The 21,665-nt window shown below is 53.4% G+C and overlaps 1 long non-coding RNA gene across 1 annotated transcript in view; it reads left to right on the top strand.

Annotated features, from left to right (window-relative positions):
• LOC144954352 (uncharacterized) overlaps positions 1-13,457 on the top strand; it is a 66,358-nt gene extending 52,901 nt beyond the window's left edge. Inside the window, exons 3-4 of the long non-coding RNA XR_013641154.1 lie at positions 9,692-9,774; positions 13,396-13,457. This is a non-coding gene — a long non-coding RNA (uncharacterized LOC144954352). The remainder of the gene's footprint in view (positions 1-9,691; positions 9,775-13,395) is intronic.
• Positions 13,458-21,665: the final 8,208 nt, after the last annotated feature.

The following is a 21,665-nucleotide window of genomic DNA, read 5'->3' as shown; positions in this document are numbered from 1 at the left end:
GTGTGTGTGCGTGTGTGTGTGTGTACACAAGTGTGTGTGTGTGTGTGCGTGTGTGTGTGTACACAAGTGTGTGTGTGTGCGTGTGTGTGTGTACACAAGTGTGTGTGTGTGTGTGCGTGTGTGTGTGTACACAAGTGTGTGTGTGTGTGTGCGTGTGTGTGTGTACACAAGTGTGTGTGTGTGTGTGTACACAAGTGTGTGTGTGTGTGTGTGTACACAAGTGTGTGTGTGTGTGTGTGTGCGCGTGTGTGTGTGTACACAAGTGTGTGTGTGTGTGTGCGTGTGTGTGTGTACACAAGTGTGTGTGTGTGTGTGCGTGTGTGTGTGTACACAAGTGTGTGTGTGCGTGTGTGTGTGTACACAAGTGTGTGTGTGTGTGTGCGTGTGTGTGTACACAAGTGTGTGTGTGTGTGTGTGTACACAAGTGTGTGTGTGCGTGTGTGTGTGTGTGTGTGTACACAAGTGTGTGTGTGTGTACACGTGTGTGTGTGTACACAAGTGTGTGTGTGTGTGTGCGTGTGTGTGTGTACACAAGTGTGTGTGTGCGTGTGTGTGTGTACACAAGTGTGTGTGTGTGTGTGCGTGTGTGTGTGTACACAAGTGTGTGTGTGTGTGTGTGTGCGTGTGTGTGTGTACACAAGTGTGTGTGTGCGTGTGTGTGTGTACACAAGTGTGTGTGTGTGTGTGCGTGTGTGTGTGTACACAAGTGTGTGTGTGTGTGTGTGTGCGTGTGTGTGTGTACACAAGTGTGTGTGTGTGTGTGTGTGCGTGTGTGTGTGTACACAAGTGTGTGTGTGTACACAAGTGTGCGTGTGTGTGTGTACACAAGTGTGTGTGTGTACACAAGTGTGTGTGCGTGTGTGTACACAAGTGTCTGTGTGGTGTGTGCGTGTGTGTACACAAGTGTGTGTGTGTGTGCGTGTGTGTACACGTGTGCGTGTGTGTACGCGTGTGCGTGTGTACACAAGTGTGTGTGTGTGTGTGCGTGTGTGTGTGTACACAAGTGTGTGTGTGTGTGTGTGCGTGTGTGTGTGTACACAAGTGTGTGTGTGTGTGTGCGTGTGTGTGTGTACACAAGTGTGTGTGTGTGTGTGCGTGTGTGTGTGTACACAAGTGTGTGTGTGTGTGGTGTGTGTGTGTGTGTCTGAGGGAGCGGTGGTGCAGTGGTTAGCGCCACGCTGCGCTACGAACCCGGCGACACGAGTTCGATTCCCGCTCACGGACCAACACCACCAGTGACGATTATCTGAACCGGTCCTGGGCCTCCCCTAGGTCGACTCAGCCTCAAATGAGTTCCGGTGTAGCGGTGTGTAGTGAACATCGCTAGCACTGGGGAGACAAAGGCGGCCGGGCGTGGGGCTGGCCACCCACCCCCCTTCATAGGTGCTGCTGCTACTCGCTACGAACAGCACTTGCCCCTGCAGTCTGTTAAGCCTACACGGGGGACCTTTGTCTTTGGGGAGCGCTGGTGCAGTGGTTAGCGCACTGTGTGTGTGTGGGGAGTGGTGGTGCAGTGGTTAGCGCACTGTGTGTGTGAGTGTGGGGAGCGGTGGTGCAGTGGTTAGCGCACTGTGTGTGTGTGTGTGGGGAGCGGTGGTGCAGTGGTTAGCGCACTGTGTGTGTGTGTGTGTGGGGAGCGGTGGTGCAGTGGTTAGCGCACTGTGTGTGAGTGGGGAGTGGTGGTGCAGTGGTTAGCGCACTGTGTGTGAGTGGGGAGTGGTGGTGCAGTGGTTAGCGCACTGTGTGTGTGTGTGTGTGGCGTGGTGGTGCAGTGGTTAGCGCACTGTGTGTGTGTGGGGAGCGGTGGTGCAGTGGTTAGCGCACTGCGTGTGTGTGGGGAGCGGTGGTGCAGTGGTTAGCGCACTGCGTGTGTGTTTTCCGCGTGTGTTTTGTTATCTGTGGTTGTGTACGACAAATGAGGGGGTCTCATAACCGGTTCTACCGGCTCCACCAAGGCTTATCCCAGGTCGCGTGATGAGATGTTCACTACCTCGCCTGGTACGCAGGAGGTCGTGGGTTCGATCCGTGATCCTGATGAGATGTTAACTACCTCGCCTGGTACGCAGGAGGTCGTGGGTTCGATCCCGACCCTGATGAGATGTTGACTACCTCGCCTGGTGTACAGGAGGTCGTGGGTTCGATCCCGACCCTGATGAGATGTTGACTACCTCGCCTGGTACACAGGAGGTCGTGGGTTCGATCCCGACACTGATGAGATGTTAACTGCCTCGCCTGGTACGCGGGAGGTCGTGGGTTCGATCCCGACACTGATGAGATGTTAACTGCCTCGCCTGGTGCACAGGAGGTCGTGGGTTCAATCCCGACCCTGATGAGATGTTGACTACCTCGCCTGGTCTACAGGAGGTCGTGGGTTCGATCCCGACCCTGATGAGATGTTGACTACCTCGCCTGGTCTACAGGAGGTCGTGGGTTCGATCCCGACCCTGATGAGATGTTGGCTACCTCGCCTGGTACGCAGGAGGTCGTGGGTTCAATCCCGACCCTGATGAGATGTTAACTACCTCGCCTGGTACGCGGGAGGTCGTGGGCCTTACCTGGTCTAATACAATTCGAAGTGATTCCCAATCTGTACCTGCGTATGTGAGTAAGTAGACATCGCCACTGGGGAGACAAAGGCGGCCGGGCGTGGTGCAGTTTGCTGACCACGCACCCCAAGCTTTGCTCTTTGTGTGCTACAGGGCTGTTGCTGCTGGCAGCACTTGCCCCGACAGTCTGTTGAGAGGCTACGCGGGGGACCTTTGTCTGTCTTTCTACTGCTTTGAGGAAGTGGGTGAGCGGGTGAGTGGGCGAGGAAGTGAGTGAGTGAGTGGTTGGGTGAGTGAGTGGGTGGATGGGTGAGTGGGTGAGTGAGTGGTTGAGTGAGTTGGTGAGTGAGTTGGTGAGTGAGTTGGTGAGTGAGTTAGTGAGTGGTTGGGTAAGTTGGTGAGTGAGTGGGTGAGTGGTTGGGTAAGTGAGTGAGTGGTTGGGTGAGTTGGTGAGTGAGTGAGTGGTTGTGTGGGTGGGGGGATGGGTGAGTGGTTGGGTGAGTTGGTGAGTGAGTGGTTGGGTGAGTGAGTGAGTGGTTGGGTGTGAGTTGGTGGGTGAATATGTGAGTGGGTGAGTGAGTGGGTGGGTGGATAGGTGAGTTGGTGAGTGAGTGGTTGGGTGAGTTGGTGAGTGAGTGGTTGGGTGAGTTGGTGAGTGAGTGGTTGAGTGGTTTGGTGAGTTGGTGAGTGAGTGGTTGGTTGAGTTGGTGAGTGAGTGGTTGTGTGGGTGGGTGGGTGGATGGGTGAGTGGGTAAGTGGATGAGTGTGTGTGGGTGAGTGGGTGGGTGGTTGGGTGTGAGTTGGTGGGTAAATATGTGAGTGGGTGAGTGCGTGTGTGGGTGAGTAAGTGGGTGGATAGGTGAGTGGATGGGTGAGTGGGTGAGTGGGTGGGTGAGTGGGTGAGTGGGTGAGTGAGTGGGTGAGTGGGTGAGTGGGTGGGTGAGTGGGTGAGTGGGTGAGTGAGTGGGTGAGTGGGTGAGTGAGTGGCTGGGTGGATGAGTGAGTCATTGAGTGCGTGTGTGGGTGAGTGGGTGGATAGGCGAGGGGGTGAGTGGATGGGTGAGTGGGTGAGCGAGTGGGTGGATAGGTGAGTGGATGGGTGAGTGGGTGAGTGGGTGGGTGAGTGGGTGAGTGGTTGAGTGAGTGAAATCGTGTGTGCGTGTGTGTGGAGAGAGACAAAGGCGTGGTGGTGATGCTGTGCACCGACCCCCACAGTGCCGTGCCTTCGTTGCCTCTGATATTCTGTTGCGAGGCTACGCGGGGGACCTTTGTCTGTGTCTCTGTTGTCAGCGTGTACGTTGAACCTACGTAGCTAAACGTGGTAATCGATGGATGTCGTTGGGTGTCTATGTGGGTGTCTGTGTATGTAGGTACACTGACTGACTCACATCATACGCTGACTCACTCATCATACGCTGACTCACTCACACATCATACAGTCACTCACACATCATATGGGTGTCTCTGGGTAACCGAGCTAATCTATGGGTGTCTATGGGTGTCTCTATGGGTGTTTATGGGTGTCTCTGTGGGTGTCTCTGGGTGTCTCTGTGGGTCTCTGTGCGTCTGGGTGTCTCTATGGGTGTCTCTGTGGGTAACCGAGCTAATCTATGGGTGTCTATGGGTGTCTCTGTGGGTAACCGAGCTAATCTATGGGTGTCTATGGGTGTCTCTATGGGTGTCTATGGGTGTCTCTGTGGGTAACCGAGCTAATCTATGGGTGTCTATGGGTGTCTCTATGGGTGTTTATGGGTGTCTCTGTGGGTCTCTGTGCATCTGGGTGTCTCTATGGGTGTCTCTGTGGGTAACCGAGCTAATCTATGGGTGTCTCTATGGGTGTTTATGGGTGTCTCTGTGTGTCTCTGTGCATCTGGGTGTCTCTATGGGTGTCTCTATGGGTGTCTCTGTGGGTAACCGAGCTAATCTATGGGTGTCTATGGGTGTCTCTATGGGTGTCTATGGGTGTCTCTGTGGGTCTCTGAGCGTCTGGGTGTCTATGGGTGTTTATAGGTGTCTCTGTGGGTAACCGAGCTAATCTATGGGTGTCTATGGGTGTCTTTATGGGTGTTCATGGGTGTCTCTGTGGGTCTCTGTGCATCTGGGTGTCTCTATGGGTGTCTCTATGGGTGTCTCTGTGGGTAACCGAGCTAATCTATGGGTGTCTATGGGTGTCTCTATGGGTGTCTCTATGGGTGTTTATGGGTGTCTCTGTGGGTCTCTGTGCATCTGGGTGTCTCTTTGGGTGTCTTTGTGGGTAGCCGAGCTAATCTATGGGTGTCTATGGGTGTGTCTGGGTGTCTCTGTGGGTCTCTGTGGGTCTCTGTGGGTCTGGGTGTCTGTGGGTCTCTGTGTATGTAGGTACATTGAACCTATTTCACGCCATACCTAGCTAACAGTGCTAATCTATGGGTGTCTCTGTGGGTGTCTATGGGTCTCTGTGGGTGTCTATGGGTGTCTCTATGGGTGTCTATGGGTATCTCTATGCGTCTCTGTGCGTCTGGGTGTCTATGGGTGTCTCTATGGGTGTCTCTGGGTCTCTGTGGGTCTGGGTGTCTATGGGTGTCTCTATGGGTGTCTATGGGTGTCTCTATGGGTGTCTATGGGTGTCTCTATGGGTGTCTATGGGTGTCTATGGGTGTCTGTGGGTCTCTGTGGGTCTGGGTGTCTGTGGGTCTCTGTGTATGTACGTAAGTTGAACTTCTTTCACGCCATACCTAGCTAACCGTGATAATCTATGGGTGTCTATGGGTGTCTGTGGGTGTCTATGGGTGTCTCTATGGGTCTCTGTAGGTCTGGGTGTCTGTGGGTCTCTGTGTATGTAGGTACATTGAACTTCTTTCGCGCCATACCTAGCTAACAGTGCTAATCTATGGGTGTCTCTATGGGTGTCTATGGGTGTTTGTGGGTGTCTCTATGGGTGTCTCTGTGGGTGTCTCTGTGGGTCTGGGTGTCTGTGGGTCTCTGTGTATGTAGGTACATTTAACCTTTTTCACGCCATACCTAGCTAACCGTACTAATCTATGGGTGTCTCTGTGGGTGTCTATGGGTGTCTCTGTGGGTGTCTATGGGTGTCTCTGTGGGTGTCTATGGGTGTCTCTGTGGGTGTCTATGGGTGTCTCTGTGGGTGTCTATGGGTGTCTCTGTGGGTGTCTATGGGTGTCTCTGTGGGTGTCTATGGGTGTCTCTGTGGGTGTCTATGGGTGTCTCTGTGGGTGTCTATGGGTGTCTCTGTGGGTGTCTATGGGTGTCTCTGTGGGTGTCTATGGGTGTCTCTGTGGGTGTCTATGGGTGTCTCTGTGGGTGTCTATGGGTGTCTCTGTGGGTCTCTGGGTCTCTGTGGGTCTGGGTGTCTCTATGGGTGTCTCTGTGGGTGTCTATGGGTGTCTCTGTGGGTCTCTGTGGGTCTCTGTGGGTCTGGGTGTCTCTATGGGTGTCTCTATGGGTGTCTCTATGGGTGTCTATGGGTCTCTGTGGGTCTCTGTGGGTCTCTGTGCGTCTGGGTGTCTCTATGGGTGTGTCTATGGGTGTCTCTGTGGGTCTCTGTGGGTCTCTGTGGGTCTGGGTGTCTGTGGGTCTCTGTGTCTCTATGGGTGTCTCTGTGGGTAACCGAGCTAATCTATGGGTGTCTCTATGGGTGTCTATGGGTCTCTATGGGTGTCTCTGTGGGTGTCTCTGTGGGTCTGGGTGTCTGTGGGTCTCTGTGTGTGTACGTAAGTTGAACTTCTTTCACGCCATACCTAGCTAACCGTGATAATCGAAGCCGCGGGGGGCTAGAACCGTAGACTCAACACAACAACACAAAGCAGTTCTAGAGAACCGCGCTTGGCAGTGTAGAGGCTACGCGGCAGAGGTCGCAAGCGGGTACCCGATACCCGATACCCGTACCCTACCCGATACCCGTACCCTACCCGATACCCGTACCCTACCCGATACCCGTACCCTACCCGATACCCGATACACGTACCCTACCCGATACCCGTACCCTACCCGATACCCGATACACGTACCCTACCCGATACCCGTACCCTACCCGATACCCGGTACCCGTACCCTACCCGATACCCGTACCCTACCCGATACCCGATACCCGTACCCTACCCGATACCCGTACCCTACCCGATACCCGATACACGTACCCTACCCGATACCCGTACCCTACCCGATACCCGATACACGTACCCTACCCGATACCCGTACCCTACCCGATACCCGATACACGTACCCTACCCGATACCCGTACCCTACCCGATACCCGATACCCGTACCCTACCCGATACCCGTACCCTACCCGATACCCGTACCCTACCCGATACCCGATACCCGTACCCTACCCGATACCCGTACCCTACCCGATACCCTACCCGATACCCGTACCCTACCCGATACCCGTACCCTACACGATACCCGATACCCGTACCCTACCCAATATCCGTACCCTACCCGATACACGTACCCTACCCGATACCCGTACCCTACCCAATATCCGTACCCTACCCGATACCCGATACACGTACCCTACCCGATACCCGTACCCTACCCGATACCCGTACCCTACCCGATACCCGATACCCGTACCCTACCCGATACCCGGCTACCCGTACCCGGGTAGGTACGGGTAGCCGGGTAGGCCGTGAGTCACTGGGTGAGTCACCGTGTGTCACTCATTTCCCAACGTCTCGTCTCTTCTCACAGTTCAAGTTCCTAGAATCAACCCACCCGCGCCTGCAACGTGGCTTCATCCCAGAGGTCGCAATCGGGTACCCGATACCCGTACCCTACCCGTACCCGGCTGGGTACGGGTAGGGTACGGCCGGGTACGGGTACGGGTACCCGTTTGCGACCCTGGTGCGGCCGGGTACGGGTAAGGAATCAAAACCCGTTTGCGAGCTCTGCTACGAGGAAGGGGACCCTTTACCTGTGCTTGCACTTGGCCCTTGGCTGTGTCGAGGCTACGCGGGGGACCCTTTACCTGCGCTTGCACTTGGCCCTTGGCCGTGTAGAGGCTACGCGGGGGACCCTTTACCTGTGCTTGCACTTGGCCGTGGAGAGGCTACGCAGGGGACCCTTTACCTGCGCTTGCACTTGGCCCTTGGCCTGTAGAGGCTACGAGGAGGGGGACCCTTTACCTGCGCTTGCACTTGGCCCTTGGCTGTGTCGAGGCTACGCGGGGGACCCTTTACCTGCGCTTGCACTTGGCCCTTGGCCGTGTAGAGGCTACGCGGGGGACCCTTTACCTGTGCTTGCACTTGGCCGTGGAGAGGCTACGCAGGGGACCCTTTACCTGCGCTTGCACTTGGCCCTTGGCCTGTAGAGGCTACGAGGAGGGGGACCCTTTACCTGCGCTTGCACTTGGCCCTTGGCCGTGTCGAGGCTACGCAGGGGACCCTTTACCTGCGCTTGCACTTGACCCTTGGCCTGTAGAGGCTACGCGGGGGACCCTTTACCTGTGCTTGCACTTGGCCCTTGGCCGTGTAGAGGCTACGCGGGGGACCCTTTACCTGCGCTTGCACTTGGCCCTTGGCTGTGTCGAGGCTACGCGGGGGACCCTTTACCTGCGCTTGCACTTGGCCCTTGGCCGTGTAGAGGCTACGCGGGGGACCCTTTACCTGCGCTTGCACTTGACCCTTGGCCTGTAGAGGCTACGCGGGGGACCCTTTACCTGTGCTTGCACTTGGCCCTTGGCCGTGTAGAGGCTACGCGGGGGACCCTTTACCTGTGCTTGCACTTGACCCTTGGCCTGTAGAGGCTACGCGGGGGACCCTTTACCTGTGCTTGCACTTGGCCCTTGGCCGTGTAGAGGCTACGCGGGGGACCCTTTACCTGTGCTTGCACTTGACCCTTGGCCGTGTAGAGGCTACGAGGAGGGGGACCCTTTACCTGCGCTTGCACTTGGCCCTTGGCCGTGGAGAGGCTACGAGGAGGGGGACCCTTTACCTGCGCTTGCACTTGGCCCTTGGCCGTGTAGAGGCTACGAGGAGGGGGACCCTTTACCTGCGCTTGCACTTGGCCCTTGGCCGTGGAGAGGCTACGAGGAGGGGGACCCTTTACCTGCGCTTGCACTTGGCCCTTGGCCGTGTAGAGGCTACGAGGAGGGGGACCCTTTACCTGTGCTTGCACTTGACCCTTGGCCGTGTAGAGGCTACGAGGAGGGGGACCCTTTACCTGTGCTTGCACTTGGCCCTTGGCCGTGTAGAGGCTACGCGGGGGACCCTTTACCTGCGCTTGCACTTGACCCTTGGCCTGTAGAGGCTACGCGGGGGACCCTTTACCTGTGCTTGCACTTGGCCCTTGGCCTGTAGAGGCTACGCGGGGGACCCTTTACCTGTGCTTGCACTTGGCCCTTGGCCTGTAGAGGCTACGCGGGGGACCCTTTACCTGTGCTTGCACTTGGCCCTTGGCCTGTAGAGGCTACGCAGGGGACCCTTTACCTGTGCTTGCACTTGGCCCTTGGCCGTGTAGAGGCTACGCAGGGGACCCTTTACCTGTGCTTGCACTTGGCCCTTGGCCTGTAGAGGCTACGCGGGGGACCCTTTACCTGTGCTTGCACTTGACCCTTGGCCGTGTAGAGGCTACGCGGGGGACCCTTTACCTGCGCTTGCACTTGGCCCTTGGCTGTGTCGAGGCTACGCGGGGGACCCTTTACCTGTGCTTGCACTTGGCCCTTGGCCGTGTCGAGGCTACGCGGGGGATCCTTTACCTGTGCTTGCACTTGACCCTTGGCCGTGGAGAGGCTACGCGGGGGACCCTTTACCTGCGCTTGCACTTGGCCCTTGGCTGTGTCGAGGCTACGCGGGGGACCCTTTACCTGCGCTTGCACTTGGCCCTTGGCCGTGGAGAGGCTACGCAGGGGACCCTTTACCTGTGCTTGCACTTGACCCTTGGCCTGTAGAGGCTACGCGGGGGACCCTTTACCTGTGCTTGCACTTGGCCCTTGGCTGTGTCGAGGCTACGAGGGGGACCCTTTACCTGTGCTTGCACTTGGCCCTTGGCCGTGTAGAGGCTACGCAGGGGACCCTTTACCTGTGCTTGCACTTGACCCTTGGCTGTGTCGAGGCTACGCGGGGGACCTTTACCTGCGCTTGCACTTGGCCCTTGGCTGTGTCGAGGCTACGCGGGGGACCTTTACCTGTGCTTGCACCCCGCAGTCAGGAAGAGGCTGCTGGACACCAAGCAGATGGCCAAGTACGGAGTTGACCGCACGGAGCCGATGGCACCACATCAGCACCTGGTGAGAGGGCGATGGGTGTGTCACTGTGTGTGTGTGTGTGTCACTGTGTGTGTGTCAGTGTGTGTCAGTGTGTGTGTGTGTCACTGTGTGTGTGTGTGTGTGTCACTCTGTGTGTGTCACTGTGTGTGTGTGTGTGTATCAGTGTGTGTGTGTGTGTCACTGTGTGTGTGTGTGTGTCAGTGTGTGTGTGTGTGTGTCACTGTGTGTGTGTGTGTGTGTCAGTGTGTGTGTGTGTGTCACTCTGTGTGTGTGTGTGTGTGTCACTGTGTGTGTGTGTGTCACTCTGTGTGTGTGTCAGTGTGTGTGTGTGTGTCACTGTGTGTGTGTGTGTGTCAGTGTGTGTGTGTGTGTGTCACTGTGTGTGTGTGTGTGTCAGTGTGTGTGTGTGTGTGTCACTCTGTGTGTGTGTGTGTGTCACTGTGTGTGTGTGTGTCACTGTGTGTGTGTGTGTGTCACTGTGTGTGTGTGTGTCACTGTGTGTGTGTGTCACTGTGTGTGTGTGTGTGTCTCTGTGTGTGTGTGTCACTGTGTGTGTGTGTGTCACTCTGTGTGTGTGTGTGTGTCACTGTGTGTGTGTGTCACTCTGTGTGTGTCACTGTGTGTGTGTGTGTGTCACTGTGTGTGTGTGTGTCACTGTGTGTGTGTGTGTCAGTGTGTGTGTGTGTCACTCTGTGTGTGTGTGTGTGTCACTCTGTGTGTGTGTGTCACTGTGTGTGTGTGTGTCACTCTGTGTGTGTGTGTGTGTCACTGTGTGTGTGTGTGTGTCACTGTGTGTGTGTGTGTCAGTGTGTGTGTGTGTGTCACTGTGTGTGTGTGTGTCAGTGTGTGTGTGTGTGTCACTGTGTGTGTGTGTGTGTCAGTGTGTGTGTGTGTGTGTGTCACTGTGTGTGTGTGTCACTCTGTGTGTGTGTGTGTGTCACTGTGTGTGTGTGTGTCACTCTGTGTGTGTGTGTCACTGTGTGTGTGTGTGTGTCAGTGTGTGTGTGTGTGTGTCACTGTGTGTGTGTGTGTGTGTGTCAGTGTGTGTGTGTGTGTGTCACTCTGTGTGTGTGTGTGTCACTGTGTGTGTGTGTGTGTCACTGTGTGTGTGTGTGTCACTGTGTGTGTGTGTGTGTCTCTGTGTGTGTGTGTCACTGTGTGTGTGTGTGTCACTCTGTGTGTGTGTGTGTGTCACTGTGTGTGTGTGTCACTCTGTGTGTGTCTCTGTGTGTGTGTGTCACTGTGTGTGTGTGTGTCACTCTGTGTGTGTGTGTGTGTCACTGTGTGTGTGTGTCACTCTGTGTGTGTCACTGTGTGTGTGTGTGTGTCACTGTGTGTGTGTGTGTGTCAGTGTGTGTGTGTGTGTCACTGTGTGTGTGTGTCACTCTGTGTGTGTGTGTGTGTGTGTCACTGTGTGTGTGTGTGTGTCACTGTGTGTGTGTGTGTCACTGTGTGTGTGTGTGTGTCACTGTGTGTGTGTGTGTGTCACTGTGTGTGTGTGTGTCAGTGTGTGTGTGTGTAACTCTGTGTGTGTCACTGTGTGTGTGTGTGTGTCACTGTGTGTGTGTGTGTGTCACTGTGTGTGTGTGTCACTGTGTGTGTGTGTGTGTCAGTGTGTGTGTGTGTGTCACTCTGTGTGTGTGTGTGTCACTGTGTGTGTGTGTGTCACTGTGTGTGTGTGTGTCACTCTGTGTGTGTGTGTGTGTCACTGTGTGTGTGTGTGTCACTGTGTGTGTGTGTGTCACTGTGTGTGTGTGTGTCACTCTGTGTGTGTGTGTCACTGTGTGTGTGTGTGTCTCTGTGTGTGTGTGTGTCACTGTGTGTGTGTGTGTCCCTGTGTGTGTGTGTGTGTCCCTGTGTGTGTGTGTGTGTCAGTGTGTGTGTGTCACTGTGTGTGTGTCACTGTGTGTGTGTGTGTCACTCTGTGTGTGTCACTCTGTGTGTGTGTGTCTCTGTGTGTGTGTGTCACTGTGTGTGTGTGTGTCACTCTGTGTGTGTCACTCTGTGTGTGTGTGTCTCTGTGTGTGTGTGTCGCTGTGTGTGTGTGTGTCGCTGTGTGTGTGTGTGTCAGTGTGTGTGTGTGTGTCGGTGTGTGTGTGTGTGTCACTGTGTCTGTGTGTGTGTCACTGTGTGTGTGTGTCACCCTGTGTGTGTGTGTGTCACTCTGTGTGTGTGTCACTGTGTGTGTGTGTGTGTCACTGTGTGTGTGTGTGTGTGTCACTGTGTGTGTGTGTGTGTGTGTCACCCTGTGTGTGTGTGTGTCGTTGTGTGTGTGTGTCACTCTGTGTGTGTGTGTGTCAGTGTGTGTGTGTCACTGTGTGTGTGTGTCAGTGTGTGTGTCACTGTGTGTGTGTCAGTGTGTGTGTGTGTGTGTCACTGTGTCTGTGTGTGTCACTGTGTGTGTGTGTGTCAGTGTGTGTCAGTGTGTGTCTCACTGTGTGTGTCACTGTGTGTGTGTCACTGTGTGTGTGTGTCAGTGTGTGTCAGTGTGTGTCTCACTGTGTGTGTCACTGTGTGGGTGTGTCACTGTGTTGGTGTGTGTCAGTGTGTGTGTCAGTGTGTGTGTGTGTGTGTCGCTGTGTGTGTGTGTCACTGTGTGTGTGTGTGTGTCAGTGTGTGTGTGTCACTGTGTGTGTGTGTGTCACTGTGTGTGTGTGTCAGTGTGTGTGTGTCACTGTTTGTGTGTGTGTCAGTGTGTGTGTCAGTGTGTGTGTGTGTCACTGTGTGTGTGTGTGTGTCACTGTGTGTGTGTGTGTCACTGTGTGTGTGTGTGTCACTGTGTGTGTGTGTGTCGCTGTGTGTGTGTGTGTCGCTGTGTGTGTGTGTGTGTCAGTGTGTGTGTGTGTCAGTGTGTGTGTGTGTCAGTGTGTGTGTGTGTCACTGTGTCTGTGTGTGTCACTGTGTGTGTGTGTGTCAGTGTGTGTCAGTGTGTGTCTCACTGTGTGTGTCACTGTGTGTGTGTGTCACTGTGTGTGTGTGTCAGTGTGTGTCAGTGTGTGTCTCACTGTGTGTGTCACTGTGTGGGTGTGTCACTGTGTGTGTGTGTGTCAGTGTGTGTGTCAGTGTGTGTGTGTGTGTGTCGCTGTGTGTGTGTGTGTCACTGTGTGTGTGTGTGTGTCAGTGTGCGTGTGTCACTGTGTGTGTGTGTGTCACTGTGTGTATGTGTGTCAGTGTGTGTGTGTCACTGTGTGTGTGTGTGTCACTGTGTGTGTGTGTGTCAGTGTGTGTGTCAGTGTGTGTGTGTGTGTGTGTGTCACTGTGTGTGTGTGTGTCACTGTGTGTGTGTGTGTCACTGTGTGTGTGTGTGTCGCTGTGTGTGTGTCGCTGTGTGTGTGTGTGTCAGTGTGTGTGTGTGTGTCAGTGTGTGTGTGTGTCACTGTGTGTGTGTGTCAGTGTGTGTGTGTGTGTCAGTGTGTGTGTGTGTCACTGTGTGTGTGTGTGTCACTATGTGTGTGTGTCACTGTGTGTGTGTGTCACTGTGTGTGTGTGTCACTCCGTGTGTGTGTGTCACTCCGTGTGTGTCACTGTGTGTGTGTGTCACTGTGTGTCACTGTTTGTGTGTCACTGTGTGTGTGTGTGTGTCACTCTGTGTGTGTCACTGTGTGTGTGTGTCACTCTGTGTATGTCTCACCCACCCCCCAGGCGATGAGTGGCAGGCAGGAGCAGCGATGGCGCCGCGTGGGTCACGGCGTCCTCTGCGTCACCACTCTGTGTGTGTCACTGTGTGTGTCACTGTGTGTGTCTCACTCTGTGTGTGTCTTTGTGTGTGTCACTGTGTGTCTCTCACTCTGTGTGTGTCTCTGTGTGTGTCACTGTGTGTGTCTCACTCTGTGTGTGTCTCTGTGTGTGTCACTGTGTGTGTCACTGTGTGTCTCTCACACTGTGTGTGTCTCTGTGTGTGTCACTGTGTGTGTCTCTGTGTGTCTCTCACTCTGTGTGTGTCTCTGTGTGTGTCACTGTGTGTCTCTCACACTGTGTGTGTCTCTGTGTGTGTCTCTGTGTGTGTCACTGTGTGTGTCACTGTGTGTCTCTCACTCTGTGTGTGTCTCTGTGTGTGTCACTGTGTGTCTCTCACACTGTGTGTGTCTCTGTGTGTGTCTCTGTGTGTGTCTCTGTGTGTGTCACTGTGTGTCTCTCACTCTGTGTGTGTCTCTGTGTGTGTCTCTGTGTGTGTCACTGTGTGTCTCTCACTCTGTGTGTGTCTCTGTGTGTGTCACTGTGTGTCTCTCACACTGTGTGTGTCTCTGTGTGTGTCACTGTGTGTGTCACTGTGTGTCTCTCACTCTGTGTGTGTCTCTGTGTGTGTCTCTGTGTGTGTCACTGTGTGTCTCTCACTCTGTGTGTGTCTCTGTGTGTGTCTCTGTGTGTGTCTCTGTGTGTGTCACTGTGTGTCTCTCACTCTGTGTGTGTCTCTGTGTGTGTCTCTGTGTGTCTCTCACTCTGTGTGTGTCACTGTGTGTCTCTGTGTGTGTCACTGTGTGTCTCTCACTCTGTGTGTGTCTCTGTGTGTGTCACTGTGTGTCTCTCACTCTGTGTGTGTCTCTGTGTGTGTCTCTGTGTGTGTCACTGTGTGTCTCTCACTCTGTGTGTGTCTCTGTGTGTGTCTCTGTGTGTGTCACTGTGTGTCTCTCACTCTGTGTGTGTCTCTGTGTGTGTCACTGTGTGTGTCACTGTGTGTCTCTCACTCTGTGTGTGTCTCTGTGTGTGTCACTGTGTGTCTCTCACTCTGTGTGTGTCTCTGTGTGTGTCACTGTGTGTGTCACTGTGTGTCTCTCACTCTGTGTGTGTCTCTGTGTGTGTCTCTGTGTGTGTCACTGTGTGTCTCTCACTCTGTGTGTGTCTCTGTGTGTGTCACTGTGTGTCTCTCACTCTGTGTGTGTCTCTGTGTGTGTCTCTCACTCTGTGTGTGTCTCTCACTCTGTGTGTGTCTCTGTGTGTGTCACTGTGTGTCTCTCACTCTGTGTGTGTCTCTGTGTGTGTCACTGTGTGTCTCTCACTCTGTGTGTGTCTCTGTGTGTGTCACTGTGTGTCTCTCACTCTGTGTGTGTCTCTGTGTGTGTCACTGTGTGTATCTCACTCTGTGTGTGTCTCTGTGTGTGTCTCTGTGTGTGTCACTGTGTGTCTCTCACTCTGTGTGTGTCTCTGTGTGTGTCACTGTGTGTCTCTCACTCTGTGTGTGTCTCTGTGTGTGTCTCTCACTCTGTGTGTGTCTCTCACTCTGTGTGTGTCTCTGTGTGTGTCACTGTGTGTCTCACTCTGTGTGTGTCTCTCACTCTGTGTGTGTCACTGTGTGTCTCTCACTCTGTGTGTGTGTCTGTGTGTGTCACTGTGTGTCTCTCACTCCGTGTGTGTCTCACTCTGTGTGTGTGTCACTCCGTGTGTGTCTCTGTGTGTGTCACTGTGTGTCTCTCACTCTGTGTGTGTCTCTGTGTGTGTCACTGTGTGTCTCTCACTCCGTGTGTGTCTCACTCTGTGTGTGTGTCACTCCGTGTGTGTCTCTGTGTGTGTCACTGTGTGTCTCTCACTCTGTGTGTGTGTCTGTGTGTGTCACTGTGTGTCTCTCACTCCGTGTGTGTCTCACTCTGTGTGTGTGTCACTCCGTGTGTGTCTCTGTGTGTGTCACTGTGTGTCTCTCACTCTGTGTGTGTCTCTGTGTGTGTCACTGTGTGTCTCTGTGTGTGTCTCTGTGTGTGTCACTGTGTGTCTCTCACTCTGTGTGTGTCTCTGTGTGTGTCACTGTGTGTCTCTCACTCTGTGTGTGTCTCTGTGTGTGTCACTGTGTGTCTCTCACTCCGTGTGTGTCTCACTCTGTGTGTGTGTCACTCCGTGTGTGTCTCTGTGTGTGTCACTGTGTGTCTCTCACTCTGTGTGTGTGTCTGTGTGTGTCACTGTGTGTCTCTCACTCCGTGTGTGTCTCACTCTGTGTGTGTGTCACTCCGTGTGTGTCTCTGTGTGTGTCACTGTGTGTCTCTCACTCTGTGTGTGTCTCTGTGTGTGTCACTGTGTGTCTCTGTGTGTGTCTCTGTGTGTGTCACTGTGTGTCTCTCACTCTGTGTGTGTCTCTGTGTGTGTCACTGTGTGTCTCTCACTCTGTGTGTGTCTCTGTGTGTGTCACTGTGTGTCTCTCACTCTGTGTGTGTCTCTGTGTGTGTCACTGTGTGTCTCTCACTCTGTGTGTGTCTCTGTGTGTGTCACTGTGTGTCTCTCACTCTGTGTGTGTCTCTGTGTGTGTCACTGTGTGTCTCTCACACTGTGTGTGTCTCTGTGTGTGTCACTGTGTGTCTCTCACACTGTGTGTGTCTCTGTGTGTGTCTCTGTGTGTCTGTCACTCTGTGTGTGTGTCTGTGTGTGTCTCTGTGTGTCTCTCACACTGTGTGTGTCTCTGTGTGTGTCACTGTGTGTCTCTCACTCTGTGTGTGTCTCTGTGTGTGTCACTGTGTGTCTCTCACTCTGTGTGTGTCTCTGTGTGTGTCACTGTGTGTGTCTCACTCTGTGTGTGTCTCTGTGTGTGTCACTGTGTGTCTCTCACTCTGTGTGTCTCTCACACTGTGTGTGTCTCTGTGTGTGTCACTGTGTGTCTCTCACTCTGTGTGTGTCTCTGTGTGTGTCACTGTGTGTCTCTCACTCTGTGTGTGTCTCTGTGTGTGTCACTGTGTGTGTCTCACTCTGTGTGTGTCTCTGTGTGTGTCACTGTGTGTCTCTCACTCTGTGTGTCTCTCACACTGTGTGTGTCTCTGTGTGTGTCACTGTGTGTCTCTCACTCTGTGTGTGTCTCTGTGTGTGTCACTGTGTGTCTCTCACTCTGTGTGTGTCTCTGTGTGTGTCACTGTGTGTCTCTCACTCTGTGTGTGTCTCTGTGTGTGTCACTGTGTGTGTCTCACTCTGTGTGTGTCTCTGTGTGTGTCACTGTGTGTCTCTCACTCTGTGTGTCTCTCACACTGTGTGTGTCTCTGTGTGTGTCACTGTGTGTCTCTCACTCTGTGTGTGTCTCTGTGTGTGTCACTGTGTGTCTCTCACTCTGTGTGTGTCTCACTCTGTGTGTGTGTCACTCTGTGTGTGTCTCTGTGTGTGTCACTGTGTGTCTCTCACTCTGTGTGTGTCTCTGTGTGTGTCACTGTGTGTCTCTCACACTGTGTGTGTCTCTGTGTGTGTCACTGTGTGTCTCTCACTCTGTGTGTGTCTCTGTGTGTGTCACTGTGTGTCTCTCACTCTGTGTGTGTCTCTGTGTGTGTCACTGTGTGTCTCTCACTCTGTGTGTGTCTCTGTGTGTGTCACTGTGTGTCTCTCACTCTGTGTGTGTCTCTGTGTGTGTCACTGTGTGTCTCTCACTCTGTGTGTGTCTCTGTGTGTGTCACTGTGTGTCTCTCACTCTGTGTGTGTCTCTGTGTGTGTCACTGTGTGTCTCTCACTCTGTGTGTGTCTCTGTGTGTGTCACTGTGTGTCTCTCACACTGTGTGTGTCTCTGTGTGTGTCACTGTGTGTCTCTCACTCTGTGTGTGTCTCTGTGTGTGTCACTGTGTGTCTCTCACTCTGTGTGTGTCTCTGTGTGTGTCACTGTGTGTCTCTCACTCTGTGTGTGTCTCTGTGTGTGTCTCTGTGTGTCTGTCACTCTGTGTGTGTGTCTGTGTGTGTCTCTGTGTGTCTCTCACACTGTGTGTGTCTCTGTGTGTGTCACTGTGTGTCTCTCACTCTGTGTGTGTCTCTGTGTGTGTCACTGTGTGTGTCTCACTCTGTGTGTGTCTCTGTGTGTGTCACTGTGTGTCTCTCACTCTGTGTGTGTCTCACTCTGTGTGTGTCACTGTGTGTCTCTCACACTGTGTGTGTTTCTGTGTGTGTCACTGTGTGTCTCTCACTCTGTGTGTGTCTCTGTGTGTGTCACTGTGTGTGTCTCACTCTGTGTGTGTCTCTGTGTGTGTCACTGTGTGTGTCTCACTCTGTGTGTGTCTCTGTGTGTGTCACTGTGTGTCTCTCACTCTGTGTGTGTCTCTGTGTGTGTCACTGTGTGTCTCTCACTCTGTGTGTGTCTCACTCTGTGTGTGTCTCTGTGTGTGTCACTGTGTGTGTCTCTGTGTGTCTCTCACTCTGTGTGTGTGTCACTCTGTGTGTGTCTCTGTGTGTGTCACTGTGTGTCTCTCACTCTGTGTGTGTCTCTGTGTGTGTCACTGTGTGTCTCTCACACTGTGTGTGTCTCTGTGTGTGTCACTGTGTGTCTCTCACTCTGTGTGTGTCTCTGTGTGTGTCACTGTGTGTGTCTCACTCTGTGTGTGTCTCTGTGTGTGTCAATGTGTGTCTCTCACTCTGTGTGTGTCTCACTCTGTGTGTGTGTCACTCTGTGTGTGTCTCTGTGTGTGTCACTGTGTGTCTCTCACTCTGTGTGTGTCTCTGTGTGTGTCACTGTGTGTCTCTCACTCTGTGTGTGTCTCTGTGTGTGTCACTGTGTGTCTCTCACTCTGTGTGTGTCTCTGTGTGTGTCACTGTGTGTCTCTCACACTGTGTGTGTCTCTGTGTGTGTCACTGTGTGTCTCTCACACTGTGTGTGTCTCTGTGTGTGTCACTGTGTGTCTCTCACTCTGTGTGTGTCTCTGTGTGTGTCACTGTGTGTCTCTCACTCTGTGTGTGTCTCTGTGTGTGTCACTGTGTGTCTCTCACTCTGTGTGTGTCACTGTGTGTCTCTCACTCTGTGTGTGTCTCTGTGTGTGTCACTGTGTGTCTCTCACACTGTGTGTGTCTCTGTGTGTGTCACTGTGTGTCTCTCACACTGTGTGTGTCTCTGTGTGTGTCACTGTGTGTCTCTCACTCTGTGTGTGTCTCTGTGTGTGTCACTGTGTGTCTCTCACTCTGTGTGTGTCTCTGTGTGTGTCACTGTGTGTCTCTCACACTGTGTGTGTCTCTGTGTGTGTCACTGTGTGTCTCTCACACTGTGTGTGTCTCTGTGTGTGTCACTGTGTGTCTCTCACACTGTGTGTGTCTCTGTGTGTGTCACTGTGTGTCTCTCACTCTGTGTGTGTCTCTGTGTGTGTCACTGTGTGTCTCTCACACTGTGTGTGTCTCTGTGTGTGTCACTGTGTGTCTCTCACTCTGTGTGTGTCTCTGTGTGTGTCACTGTGTGTCTCTCACACTGTGTGTGTCTCTGTGTGTGTCACTGTGTGTCTCTCACTCTGTGTGTGTCACTGTGTGTCTCTCACTCTGTGTGTGTCTCTGTGTGTGTCACTGTGTGTCTCTCACACTGTGTGTGTCTCTGTGTGTGTCACTGTGTGTCTCTCACACTGTGTGTGTCTCTGTGTGTGTCACTGTGTGTCTCTCACTCTGTGTGTGTCTCTGTGTGTGTCACTGTGTGTCTCTCACTCTGTGTGTGTCTCTGTGTGTGTCACTGTGTGTCTCTCACTCTGTGTGTGTCTCTGTGTGTGTCTCTGTGTGTCTCTCACTCTGTGTGTGTCTCTGTGTGTGTCACTGTGTGTCTCTCACTCTGTGTGTGTCACTGTGTGTGTCACTGTGTGTCTCTCACACTGTGTGTGTCTCTGTGTGTCACTGTGTGTCTCTCACACTGTGTGTGTCACTGTGTGTGTCACTGTGTGTCTCTCACTCTGTGTGTGTCTCTGTGTGTGTCACTGTGTGTCTCTCACTCTGTGTGTGTCTCTGTGTGTGTCACTGTGTGTCTCTCACTCTGTGTGTGTCTCTGTGTGTGTCTCTGTGTGTCTCTCACTCTGTGTGTGTCTCTGTGTGTGTCACTGTGTGTGTCTCACTCTGTGTGTGTCTCTGTGTGTGTCACTGTGTGTCTCTCACTCTGTGTGTGTCTCTGTGTGTGTCACTGTGTGTCTCTCACTCCGTGTGTGTCTCACTCTGTGTGTGTGTCACTCCGTGTGTGTCTCTGTGTGTGTCACTGTGTGTCTCTCACTCTGTGTGTGTCTCTGTGTGTGTCACTGTGTGTCTCTCACTCCGTGTGTGTCTCACTCTGTGTGTGTGTCACTCCGTGTGTGTCTCTGTGTGTGTCACTGTGTGTCTCTCACTCTGTGTGTGTGTCACTCCGTGTGTGTCTCTGTGTGTGTCACTGTGTGTCTCTCACTCTGTGTGTGTCTCACTCTGTGTGTGTCACTGTGTGTCTCTCACTCTGTGTGTGTCTCTGTGTGTGTCTCTGTGTGTCTCTCACTCTGTGTGTGTCTCTGTGTGTGTCACTGTGTGTCTCTCACTCTGTGTGTGTCTCTGTGTGTGTCAATGTGTGTCTCTCACTCTGTGTGTGTCTCTGTGTGTGTCACTGTGTGTCTCTCACTCTGTGTGTGTCTCTGTGTGTGTCAATGTGTGTCTCTCACTCTGTGTGTGTCTCTGTGTGTGTCACTGTGTGTCTCTCACTCTGTGTGTGTGTCTGTGTGTGTCACTGTGTGTCTCTCACTCTGTGTGTGTCTCTGTGTGTGTCACTGTGTGTCTCTCACTCTGTGTGTGTGTCTGTGTGTGTCACTGTGTGTCTCTCACTCTGTGTGTGTCTCTGTGTGTCTCTGTGTGTCTCTCACTCTGTGTGTGTCTCACTGTGTGTGTCACTGTGTGTCTCTCACTCTGTGTGTGTCTCTGTGTGTGTCACTGTGTGTCTCTCACTCTGTGTGTGTCTCTGTGTGTGTCACTGTGTGTGTCTCACTCTGTGTGTGTCTCACTCTGTGTGTGTGTCACTCTGTGTGTGTCTCTGTGTGTCTCACTCTGTGTGTGTCTCACTCTGTGTGTGTGTGTCACTCTGTGTGTGTCACTGTGTGTGTCTCTGTGTGTGTCACTGTGTGTGTCTCACTCTGTGTGTGTCTCACTCTGTGTGTGTGTCACTCTGTGTGTGTCTCTGTGTGTGTCACTGTGTGTGTCTCACTCTGTGTGTGTCTCACTCTGTGTGTGTGTCACTCTGTGTGTGTCTCTGTGTGTCTCACTCTGTGTGTGTCTCACTCTGTGTGTGTGTGTCACTCTGTGTGTGTCTCTGTGTGTGTCACTGTGTGTCTCTCACTCTGTGTGTGTCTCTGTGTGTGTCACTGTGTGTCTCTCACTCTGTGTGTGTGTCACTCTGTGTGTGTCTCTGTGTGTGTCACTGTGTTTCTCTCACACTGTGTGTGTCTCTGTGTGTGTCACTGTGTTTCTCTCACACTGTGTGTGTCTCTGTGTGTGTCACTGTGTGTCTCTCACTCTGTGTGTGTCTCTGTGTGTGTCACTGTGTGTCTCTCACTCTGTGTGTGTCTCTGTGTGTGTCACTGTGTGTCTCTCACTCTGTGTGTGTCTCTGTGTGTGTCACTGTGTGTCTCTCACTCTGTGTGTGTCTCTGTGTGTGTCACTGTGTGTCTCTCACTCTGTGTGTGTCTCTGTGTGTGTCACTGTGTGTCTCTCACTCTGTGTGTGTCTCTGTGTGTGTCACTGTGTGTCTCTCACTGTGTGTGTGTCTCTGTGTGTGTCACTGTGTGTGTGTCTCACCCTGTGTGTCACTCTGTGTGTCACTCTGTGTGTGTGTCACTATGTGTGTCACTCTGTGTGTGTGTGTCACTCTGTGTGTGTGTCTCTGTGTGTGTGTCACTCTGTGTGTGTCTCACCCTGTGTGTCACCCTGTGTCTCACCCACCCCCCAGGCGATGAGTGGCAGGCAGGAGCAGCGATGGCGCCGCGTGGGTCACGGCGCTCTGTGTGTCACCACCCTGGGCCTGTCTCTGTGTGTGTGTCACTGTGTGTGTGTCACCCTGTGTGTCACCCTGTGTGTCACCCTGTGTGTGTCTCACCCACCCCCCAGGCGATGAGTGGCAGGCAGGAGCAGCGATGGCGCCGCGTGGGTCACGGCGCTCTGTGTGTCACCACCCTGGGCCTGTCTCTGTGTGTGTGTCACTCTGTGTGTGTGTCACCCTGTGTGTGTCACTGTGTGTGTGTCACCCTGTGTGTGTCTCACCCACCCCCCAGGCGATG

This window comes from Lampetra fluviatilis, unplaced genomic scaffold (assembly GCF_964198595.1).
Source record: "Lampetra fluviatilis unplaced genomic scaffold, kcLamFluv1.1 SCAFFOLD_399, whole genome shotgun sequence".
NCBI classification, from domain to species: domain Eukaryota; kingdom Metazoa; phylum Chordata; class Hyperoartia; order Petromyzontiformes; family Petromyzontidae; genus Lampetra; species Lampetra fluviatilis.
This window is presented reverse-complemented; position numbering and strand designations above follow the sequence as displayed.